Source organism: Oncorhynchus mykiss, chromosome 19, assembly GCF_057628025.1.
Source record: "Oncorhynchus mykiss isolate SJ-2025 chromosome 19, ASM5762802v1, whole genome shotgun sequence".
Taxonomy (NCBI): domain Eukaryota; kingdom Metazoa; phylum Chordata; class Actinopteri; order Salmoniformes; family Salmonidae; genus Oncorhynchus; species Oncorhynchus mykiss.
The window spans coordinates 7,599,910-7,611,402 of NC_143040.1; the positions used below are offsets into that span (position 1 = coordinate 7,599,910).

Genomic DNA, 11,493 nt, shown 5'->3' on the forward strand with positions numbered 1-11,493 from the left:
AAGATAAAGAATCTAAGAGACACTAAATAAGATAAAGAATCTAAGAGACACTAAATAAGATAAAGAATCTAAGAGACACTAAATAAGATAAAGAATCTAAGAGACACTAAATAAGATAAAGAATCTAAGAGAAACTAAATAAGATAAAGAATCTAAGAGACACTAAATAAGACAATAATAACACATAAACATAAATAAATGAAGACAAAAAGCAAAAACAAAACATTCTGGAAACAAAACAGACGTTTTTTTGAGCTTCTCTCTTAAAATATTTAAACCCCATATTACCAAAACCCATGTTACCCAAAACCCCATGTTACCCAAAACCCCATGTTACCCAAAACCCCATGTTACCAAAACCCCACGTTACCAAAACCCCATGTTACCAAAACCCCATGATACCCAAAACCCCATGTTCCCCAAAACCCGATGATACCCAAAACCCCATGTTACCCAAAACCCCATGTTACCCAAAACCCCATGTTACCCAAAACCCCATGATACCCAAAACCCCCTGTTACATAAAACCCCCTGTTACCCAGAACCCCATGTTACCCAAAATCCCATGTTACCCAAAACCCCATGTTACCAAAACCCCATGTTACCAAAACCCTATGTTAACCCAAAACCCCATGTTACCAAAACCCCATGTTACCCAGAACCCCATGTTACCCAGAACCCCATGTTACCCAGAACCCCATGTTACCCAAAACCCCATGTTACCAAAACCCCATGTTACCCAAAACCCCATGTTACCCAAAACCCCATGTTACCAAAACCCCATGTTACCCAGAACCCCATGTTACCCAAAACCCCATGTTACCCGAAACCCCATGTTACCCAAAACCCCATGTTACCCAAAACCCCATGTTACCAAAACCCCATGTTACCCCAAACCCCATGTTACCCAGAACCCCATGTTACCCAGAACCCCATGTTACCAAAACCCCATGTTACCCAAAACCCCATGTTACCCCAAACCCCATGTTACCCCAAACCCCATGTTACCCAGAACCCCATGTTACCAAAACCCCATGTTACCCAGAACCCCATGTTACCCAGAACCCCATGTTACCAAAACCCCATGTTACCAAAACCCCATGTTACCCAAAACCCCATGTTACCCAAAACCCCATGTTACCCAGAACCCCATGTTTCTCTGGTGGTAAAAACCAAACTAAATGAATAATGGTGGTTGCAGTCACTCCTTTTAGATTTCTTCCAAGGTTCTAGAAAGAGAAACTAATTCTGAACTTGTTATTAAAATTAGAACAACTTCAGGTTTGTCACCACATTTGAAACACCAGTCCACTGCTGACCATCGATTTAAAACACAAAACTGACCTAAGACCAGCATGTAGGGTCAGATTCATTCTACTCCTACTCCGTCCCCTGGGCTGCTCTCTCATCTCCCGGTCCAGCTTCAGCTCTGGAGCTCAGAGAGACCATCTCCATGGCATTGACATAAAGATCCATGCTGCTCACCCTGTTCACTCTCTTCTGCCTCCTGGTGGGCTAGGGAGATACAGCACCAACAGTCAGACATTTACTCTCTAGTATCTCCATTCTCTCCCTCTCCCTCTAGTTTAAATGACTTGTAACGTCTGAGTAAATGTCTTTACCTTGTAGTACAGGTAGGAGGTGGTGATGGCTGTCAGTAGGATCAGCAGCACTACAACGTGTCTGATGATGAAGGCTGGCAGAGGAGATGCTGCAAACAGAAACACCTTTGATGAGGGGACTGATCATCATCACATAGATCTGTGGGAAATCTGTCAATGACAAAGTTATAAGTCTGGTTCATGTTCAGTTACCTGTGATGGTGAGGGAGAGGAGCTCACTCTCAGAGGAGAAGTTATGAGAGAAAACATAATTGTCATAAACACAGCTGTAGGTCCCTTGGTGTGAGTCATCTGCAGCAGGAAAGAGGAAGGCAGCAGAGTGATTGACAGCTGGCTGGGTCTGGGTTCTGTTGGAGCCGGTGAACGTGAGGAGGAAGGAGCCTCCTGGGTACTGTGGCTGAGTGGAGCAGGTGATGGTGAAGTTGTAGCCCCTGAACATCTCGGGCCCCTGGTGGCCCCTGCAGACCCCTCCCATTGGGTCAGTAAGGAAGATATCAGGCTGGACCAGGAGATCTGTAACAATAAAAGAGAACAAGAAAAACCTCTTCAACTAGTTTCCTATAGATATGACAATAACATCATCATGTAACAGTTCCAGCCACCCTCCCTCACAGGGCAACATGAGTAGTGGGCCTACAGTCACTGAGACAACATATGTTGATATCAGGCTGAAGCAGGACATCTGGAACAAGAGGAGAGAAAAAGAAAACGTAGCTCCTCAACTACTTTCCTCATTTAGATATGACAATAACATGACATGTGACAGTGGTAGTGAGTAGAGACGTTCACTGAGATAACACTCAAATACAAAGCATTCTGGGATATTTAAGTTGTATTTGATTCCTACTTGACTGAGTGATCTATTTAGTAAAGCAGACTGACAAGTTAAACAGTCATCATGAGAGGTGCAGAGGAAGTTGTATGAATGAAAGAAATCAGTTGAATATAATTATAATATGTTGTTATTACCTGAGCAGATCACTGTGAGTCCAGGAAGGAGATCATCTGATCTTCTACACTCCCTCAGTGAAGACTCAGACCCAGAACAGTAAACTCCAAACTCTCTAGTGGTGTTTCCTGGTAGTACTGAAACTGTGGAGCCACAACCCAGCTGTCTACACACTACTGCAGCTACATTCCTCTGGTTCCAGTCAGCAGTTCCCACAGTCCTCCACTCTCCCTGGTCGTACCACTCCACTCCACCAGCACAGCGACTGCCTCCTCCCACCAGCCTCACATCATCAGGCTCTGAGAAAAGAAAAGAGAGAGACAGTAATCTTACTATTTTCTCACTAAAAAACACCTATATTTTCTCTCATATTCTTCACTCCAGATGAGAAACAATGTTGATTGAGTGACAAACTGTTTCTTACCTGAGCAGGTGAGTCCAACAGCATTACCAGGTAGGCAGGTGTTGTTCTCTCTGTCTGAGGTGTCACAGTCCAGGAGAAGGGACTCATTGCCTTTACACTGGAACTCTTTATCCCAGGTCTGACCCTCACCTTCTCCATAGAGCCCCCCCTGTAGAGCTGCAGGAGCCCCACAGCCAACATCCCTACAGACTACCTCTGCATCCTGCCGGTCAAAGTCAGCTTCACACACTGAGGCCCAGGACTGATTGGACTTCACCTCCACTCTCCCAGAGCAGAGACCAGCTCCATCCACAAGCCGCACAGACTCTGGAGAAAAAGAGTTGGTTGAACATTCAATCAGTTTTGTTGATGACACTGTCAAGGACGAAACACAAATATGTTGGATAAAAGATTGTAGTTTGCTATGTTTGATACTGTAAGAGGTAGAAATGGGTTCTTAGTCACTCAGGATCGGGTTGGGAATAATGCAGGTAGGAGACAGGAATAAGTTCACTTCACTTTATAGAAAATAAACAGCTGGAAATCCATCAGGCAGCTTCACTTCAGTACCATCTGATCTACAAGGTCTGATGCTGTATGTCAGGGTCAGGATGGGCCAAGAGTAGAAAAGGTTACTGGTTATGATGACATCACTGGTGAGAACTCAGTGATAAAAATATATTTGATCTCTCCCATATCTCCCTATTCCTCTCCTCCTCCCTCATTCTCTCTTTGTGACAGTGGTAGTGAGTAGAGACGTTCACTGAGATAACACTCAAATACAAAGCATTCTGGGATATTTAAGTTGTATTTGATTCCTACTTGACTGAGGGATCTAATTCGTAAAGCAGACTGACAAGTTAAACAGTCATCATGAGAGGTGCAGAGGAAGTTGTATGAATGAAGGAAATCAGTTGAATATACAGTGCCTTGCGAAAGTATTCGGCCCCCTTGAACTTTGCAACCTTTTGCCACATTTCAGGCTTCAAACATAAAGATATAAAACTGTATTTTTTTGTGAAAAATCAACAACAAGTGGGACACAATCATGTCCCTCATCCAATGTTGACCTAAATGACTAATGATGATAAATACAATCCACCTGTGTGTAATCAAGTCTCCGTATAAATGCACCTGCACTGTGATAGTCTCAGAGGTCCGTTAAAAGCGCAGAGAGCATCATGAAGAACAAGGAACACACCAGGCAGGTCCGAGATACTGTTGTGAAGAAGTTTAAAGCCGGATTTGGATACAAAAAGATTTCCCAAGCTTTAAACATCCCAAGGAGCACTGTGCAAGCGATAATATTGAAATGGAAGGAGTATCAGACCACTGCAAATCTACCAAGACCTGGCCATCCCTCTAAACTTTCAGCTCATACAAGGAGAAGACTGGTCAGAGATGCAGCCAAGAGGCCCATGATCACTCTGGATGAACTGCAGAGATCTACAGCTGAGGTGGGAGACTCTGTCCATAGGACAACAATCAGTCGTATATTGCACAAATCTGGCCTTTATGGAAGAGTGGCAAGAAGAAAGCCATTTCTTAAAGATATCCATAAAAAGTGTCATTTAAAGTTTGCCACAAGCCACCTGGGAGACACACCAAACATGTGGAAGAAGGTGCTCTGGTCAGATGAAACCAAAATTGAACTTTTTGGCAACATTGCAAAACGTTATGTTTGGCGTAAAAGCAACACAGCTGAACACACCATCCCCACTGTCAAACATGGTGGTGGCAGCATCATGGTTTGGGCCTGCTTTTCTTCAGCAGGGACAGGGAAGATGGTTAAAATTGATGGGAAGATGGATGGATCCAAATACAGGACCATTCTGGAAGAAAACCTGATGGAGTCTGCAAAAGACCTGAGACTGGGACGGAGATTTGTCTTCCAACAAGACAATGATCCAAAACATAAAGCAAAATCTACAATGGAATGGTTCAAAAATAAACATATCCAGGTGTTAGAATGGCCAAGTCAAAGTCCAGACCTGAATCCAATCGAGAATCTGTGGAAAGAACTGAAAACTGCTGTTCACAAATGCTCTCCATCCAACCTCACTGAGCTCAAGCTGTTTTGCAAGGAGGAATGGGAAATAAATTCAGTCTCTCGATGTGCAAAACTGATAGAGACATACCCCAAGCGACTTACAGCTGTAATCGCAGCAAAAGGTGGCGCTACAAAGTATTAACTTAAGGGGGATGAATAATTTTGCACGCCCAATTTTTCAGTTTTTGATTTGTTAAAAAAGTTAGAAATATCCAATAAATGTCGTTCCACTTCATGATTGTGTCCCACTTGTTGTTGATTCTTCACAAAAATTACAGTTTTATATCTTTATGTTTGAAGCCTGAAATGTGGCAAAAGGTCGCAAAGTTCAAGGGGGCCGAATACTTTCGCAAGGCACTGTAATTATAATATGTTGATATTTCCTGATCATATCACTGTGAGTCCAGGAGGGAGATATAATACATGGACTAAAGTATGTGGAACTCAGCAGTGAGTTTTTCATTCACATATTTGTATGCTTTATGCGCTTCTGAGGTTCGTTCTGTGAGTTTTTGTGGTCTACCACTTCGCAGCTGAGCCGTTGTTGCTCCCAGACGTGCCACGTTGAAAGTCACTGAGATCTTCAGTAAGAACAGTTTTCTGTCGATGTTTGTCTATGGAGATTGCAAGGCTGTGTGCTCGATTTTATACACCTGTCAGCTACAGGTGTGGCTGAAATAGCTGAACCCACTAATGTCCACATACTTTTGGCCATATAGTGTATCTTGTTATTTATTACCTGAGCAGATCACTGTGAGTCCAGGAAGGAGATCATGCATTCTTCTACACTCCCTCAGTGAAGACTCAGACCCAGAACAGGAAACTCTAAACCCTCTAGTGGTGTTTCCAGGTAGTGCTGAAACAGTGGAGCCACAACCCATCTGTCTACACACTACTACAGCTATAGACATCACGTCAGAGGAAGATCCCACAGTCCTCCACTCTCCCTGGTCGTACCACTCCACTCCACCAGCACAGCGACTGCCTCCTCCCACCAGCCTCACATCATCAGGCTCTGAGAAAAGAAAAGAGAGAGACAGTAATCTTACTATTTTCTCACTAAAACACACCTATATTGGATCTCATATTCTTCACTCCAGGTGAGAAACAATGTTGATTGAGTGACAAACTGTTTCTTACCTGAGCAGGTGAGTCCAACAGCATTACCAGGTAGGCAGGTGTTGTTCTCTCTGTCTGAGGTGTCACAGTCCAGGAGAAGGGACTCTTTGCCTTTACACTGGAACTCTTTATCCCAGGTCTGACCCCCACCTTCTCCATAGAGCCCCCCCTGTAGAGCTGCAGGAGCCCCACAGCCAACATCCCTACAGACTACCTCTGCATCCTGCAGGTCAAAGTCAGCTTCACACACTGAGGCCCAGGACTGATTGGACTTCACCTCCACTCTCCCAGAGCAGAGACCAGCTCCATCCACAAGCCGCACAGACTCTGGAGAAAATGAGTTGGTTGAACATTCAATCAGTTTTGTTGATGACACTGTCAAGGACTAAACACAAATATGTTGGATAAAAGACAGTAGTTTGCTATGTTTGATACTGTAAGAGGTAGAAATGGGTTCTTAGTCACTCAGGATCGGGTTGGGAACAATGCAGGCAGGAGACAGGAATAAGTTCACTTCACTTTATAGAAAATAAACAGCTGGACATCCATCAGGCAGCTTCACTTCAGTACCATCTGAACTACAATGATCTGCCCATGAACATCTCCCATAAACCAATATGACAAACACAAATATAATGTTTAAATACATCTGACATCTCTCCCTCTATTTAAATGAATTAATAACACATAAAACATGATACATGGTAATATTGTATAATGTATAAATAAATCTCTCAATTTGACCAGTCTCTTACCTGAACAGATCACATGACGATAAAATCCACCATCACAGACACCAGGTCCTTCTATTAAGTTACACCATCTATTAGAAGACTCATCTCTCCTACAACTCCACATCATGACTCCTCCTCTTCCATCTTCAATCAGAGGTCCTCCAGATTCAGCTACAGGATTTCCACAGTCCAGCTCTCTACACAAAACCTTAGCATCTCTCATCATTCTCCACCACCTAAAACATAGACCTGACCACTCTCCTCTGTAGAAGACTTCCACTGTCCCAGAACAGGAAGTGGTCCCATTCACCAGTCTGACTGAGTATTCAGCTGTAAACAGCAGAGAGGAAAACACAGTGGTGAGGACAGATGATGACAGTGATTCTGTTATTCTAACAGCAGTAATGCTTTGTGGTTGACAAGTATTAGTAGTTCCATAAAACACTACTTGTTATTGGGGTTTAGAATGGTTTGTATGGACACATGAATTTCTCCATGTGGGATAATAAAGTTGACTAATATTGAACTGCTATAATCACTGTAGATTTATACTCTACCTACCTAGTGGACTGACGCTTTGAGCCTGGAGATCTGAGGAGAAAGAGAGAGACAGAGGAGAAAGAGAGAGACAGAGAGAAAGAGAGAAACCAAGGAGAAAGGGAAGAGAGAGAGGAAGAGAGAGACAGAGGTTAAATGAACATCAACATGACCTTTCATGATGTGATGGGGAAGACAGGCTTATCGTTGGTATGGTGCAACAACACCCATGTGTACATACACTATATATACTGTTCTGCCTGCTGTCCCCATCTGGTCGTGCTGCTGCTCCAGTTTCAACTGTTCTTCCTGCGGCTATGGAACCCTGACCTGTTCACCGGACGTGCTTCCTGTCCCAGACCTGCTGTTTTCAACTCTCTAGAGACAGCAGGAGCGGTAGAGATACTCTGAGTGATCGGCTATGAAAAGCCAACTGACATTTACTCCTGAGGTGTTGACCTGTTGCACCCTCGACAACCACTGTGATTATTATTATTTGACCCTGCTGGTCGTCTATGAACGTTTGAACATCTTGGGTTTTAGGTTTCTGTACAGCACTTTGTGACATCAGCTGATATAAGAAGTAAATAAATAAATGTGATTGATTAGTGGACTCCATTTCAGCCACACCCCTTCCTGACAGATGTATTTGGCCTTCCTAGGGAGTTTTTCCTAGCCACCGTGCTTCTACACCTGCATTGCTTGCTGTTTTGGGGTTTTAGGCTGGGTTTCTGTACAGCACTTTGAGATATCAGCTGATGTACGAAGGGCTATATAAATAAATTTGATTTGATTTGATTTGATTTGATGTATAAAATCAAGCCCTCAGCCATGCAATCTCCATAGACAAACATTGGCAGTAGAATGGCCTTAATGAAAAGATCAGTGACTTTCAACATGCAACATCATAGGATGCCACTTTTCCAAGTCAGATGGTCAAATTTGATTTGATTTGATTTCCCCCAACTCCTCTTCTCCCCCCTCTTAGCTTCTCCACCCTCTCCTCTTCTCCATCCTCTCCACTTCTCACTTACTATTCTCCCCCTCAATTCTCCTCCCCCTGTCCCCCTCTTGTCCCCCCTCTCCCCTACTCCCCTCCCCTGTTCTCTTTCCCCCCCTCTCCTCTTCTCTCTTCTCCTCTTCTCCCCCCTCTCCTCTCCTTCTCCTTTTCTCTACACTCAGCTCGCTTCTCCTCCCCCTTTCCTCTTCACCCCCTCCTTTCCTCCCCCTCCCACATCTCTTCTTCCACTTCCGCTCTCCTCCAATCCCCCCTCTCTTCTCTTCTCGCCCCTCTCTAATTCTCTATCTTCTCCTCTTCTCCCCCTCTCTTCTCCTCTTCTCCCCCTCTCCTACCCCATCTCCGCTCATCCCCCCACTCCTCTCCTCTCCCACTTCTACTCTCCCTCTCCTCTCCACAATGTCAGCTTCTCCCCCTCTCTTCTCCACTTCTCCCTCTCCTCTTCTCCCCCCTCTCTTCTCATCTACCTCGCCTCCTCTCCTTTTCTCAACTCTCTTCTCTTCCCCTTTCCTCTTCTCAACATCTCTCCCCTTCTCCTCTCCTCTCCTCTTCTCCCTCCTCCTCTCTTCTCCCCCTCTCTTCTCCTCTTATGCCCCCATAGTCTGCTCTTCTCCACCTGTCTTCTCCTCTCTCTCTCTCTCCTCTCCTCCCCTTTCTTATTTTCTTCTCCCCTTTTCCCTTCTCCCCCTCTTCCCTTCTCCCTCTCTCTTTTCCCCATCTCCTCTCCTCTTCTCCCCCTCTTCCCTTCTCCCCCTCTTCCCTTCTCCCTCTCTCTTTTCCCCATCTCCTCTCCTCTTCTCCCCCTCTTCCCTTCTCCCTCTCTTTTTTCCCCATCTCCTCTCCTCTTCTCCCCCCGTCTCTCACTCTCTTCTCCCCCTTTCCTATTCTCCCCTCTCTTTCCCCTCTTCTCTTCTCCCTTAATCACTTCTCCCCCTCTCCTGTCCTCCCCCGTCCCCTCTCCTCTTTCTCTCTTCTCCCCCCTCTTCTCTTCTCCCCTTTCCTCTCCTCTTCTCCCACCTCCCCACTCTCCTCTTCCTCTTCTCCCCCTATCCTATAATCCCTCCTCTCCAATCTTCCCCCTCTCTTCTCCCCCTCTCCTCTCCTCTTTTTCCTGTTCCTTCCCCATCTTCTCTTCTCCCCCTTCCCTCTCCCTCTCCCCTTCTCCCCCTTCCCTCTCCTCTTCTCCCCCTTCCCTTCCCTCTCCTCCCCCTTCCCTCTCCTCTTCTCCCCCTTCCCTCTCCCTCTCCCTCTCCTCTTCTCCCCCTTCCCTTCCCTCTCCTCTTCTCCCCCTTCCCTCTCCTCTTCTTCCCTCTCCCCTTCTCCCTTCCCTTCCCTCTCCTCTTCTCCCCCTTCCCTCTCCTCTTCTCCCCCTTCCCTCTCCTCTTCTCCCCTCTCCCCTTCTCACCCATCTCCTCTTCTGCCCCTCTCTTCTCCTCTTCTGCCCATTTCTTCTCCTCCTCACCCCTCTCTTCTCCCCCTCTCCTCTCCTCTTCTTCCTGTTCCTTCCCCCTCTTCTCTTGTCCCCCTCTCTTCTACCCTCTCCTCCTCCTCCCCCTCCACTCTTCTCCCCCTTCCCTCTCCCTCTCCTCTTCTCCCCATTCCCTCTCCTCTTCTCCTCCTTCCCATCCCTCTCCTCTTCTCCCCCTTCCATCTCCTCTTGTCCCCCTTCCCCTTCCCTCTCCCTCTCCCTCTCCTCTTCTCCCCCTTCCCTCTCCTCTTCTCCTCCTTCCCTTCCCTCTCCTCTTCTCCCCCTTCCCTCTCCTCTTCTCCCCCTTCCCCTTCCCTCTCCCTCTCCTCTTCTTCCCTCTCCCCTTCTCCCCATCTCCTCTTCTGCCCCTCTCTTCTCCTCTTTTCCTCTTCTGCCCCATTACCTTTGATGAGCTTCGGATGTTTTCACTCACGAGACTCCCAGTTAGATAGCCAATGTTCCTTTTTTCCAAAAATATTATTTTTGTAGGCGAAATAGCTCCGTTTGTTCTTCACATTTGGCTGAGAAATCTCCTGGAAATTGCAGTCACGAAAACTCCTAAAAATATTCCAAATTAGCGCCATAATATCGACAGAAACATGGCAAACATTGTTTATAATCAATCCTCAAGGTGCTTTTTAAACATCTATTCGACAATATATCAACCGGGACAATTATTTTTTTGTAGGACCGATTGGACCATCTTTGTAGGCTCTCCCACCATCTATAATCATCAGGTCTGCTTGCAGAGGAACAGAATGTCTTGGAAAGCCAAACCTTTAGACCTCATAGTTCTGTCCAACACATTGTGGATGTTTTATTATTTATACTTTAGTTACAAGTTGGGATTTAAATTGATGGACACGCCATGACGTCTCAGTGAAAATTTATTAAATATATTTATTATAAAACAATTGAGAAAACGTCACTCAAATCCTGTTAAAATGTATATTGAGGTATTAGTCTCATGCTACAGTATATAAATGATATTCTTCCATTTTAAAACAGCCTAACAGGCTCTTCCACCATCTCTAATGATCTGGTCTGCTTGATGATGAACAAAATGTAGACCACAGCATGATTATTATATGACTACCACATCTCTGTACCCCTCACACACAATCCATGTTTGGCAGATGCTCTTTTCATTTACAATTGAACCCTTCGCCTACAATTTCTGCGAACGTGTGGAAATCTGTAACGTCCGATCAGTTTGTCCTACGACCCCATAAGCATCGTCTGAGGTCATACAGTCCATCTGTCAACTTCTGTCTGTAGTGTCAGAACCGTTTGGACGACACACTAACATGACCCCACTATGGAAAGGTGAGTCTCTCAGGAACACAGACAGGTTGTTGTGATCTAGGACACACTAACATGACCCCACTATGGAAAGGTGAGTCTCTCAGGAACACATACAGGTTGTTGTGATCTAGGACACACTAACATGACCCCACTATGGAAAGGTGAGTCTCTCAGGAACACAGACAGGTTGTTGTGATCTAGGACACACTAACATGATCCCACTATGGAAAGGTGAGTCTCTCAGGAACACATACAGGTTGTTTTGATCTAGGACACACTAACACGACC

General features: G+C 45.3%; 1 pseudogene; it reads right to left on the reverse strand.

Annotated features, from left to right (window-relative positions):
- Nucleotides 1-1,380: 1,380 nt before the first annotated feature.
- LOC149974788 (scavenger receptor cysteine-rich type 1 protein M130-like) lies at nt 1,381-5,803 on the reverse strand (annotated as a pseudogene).
- Nucleotides 5,804-11,493: the final 5,690 nt, after the last annotated feature.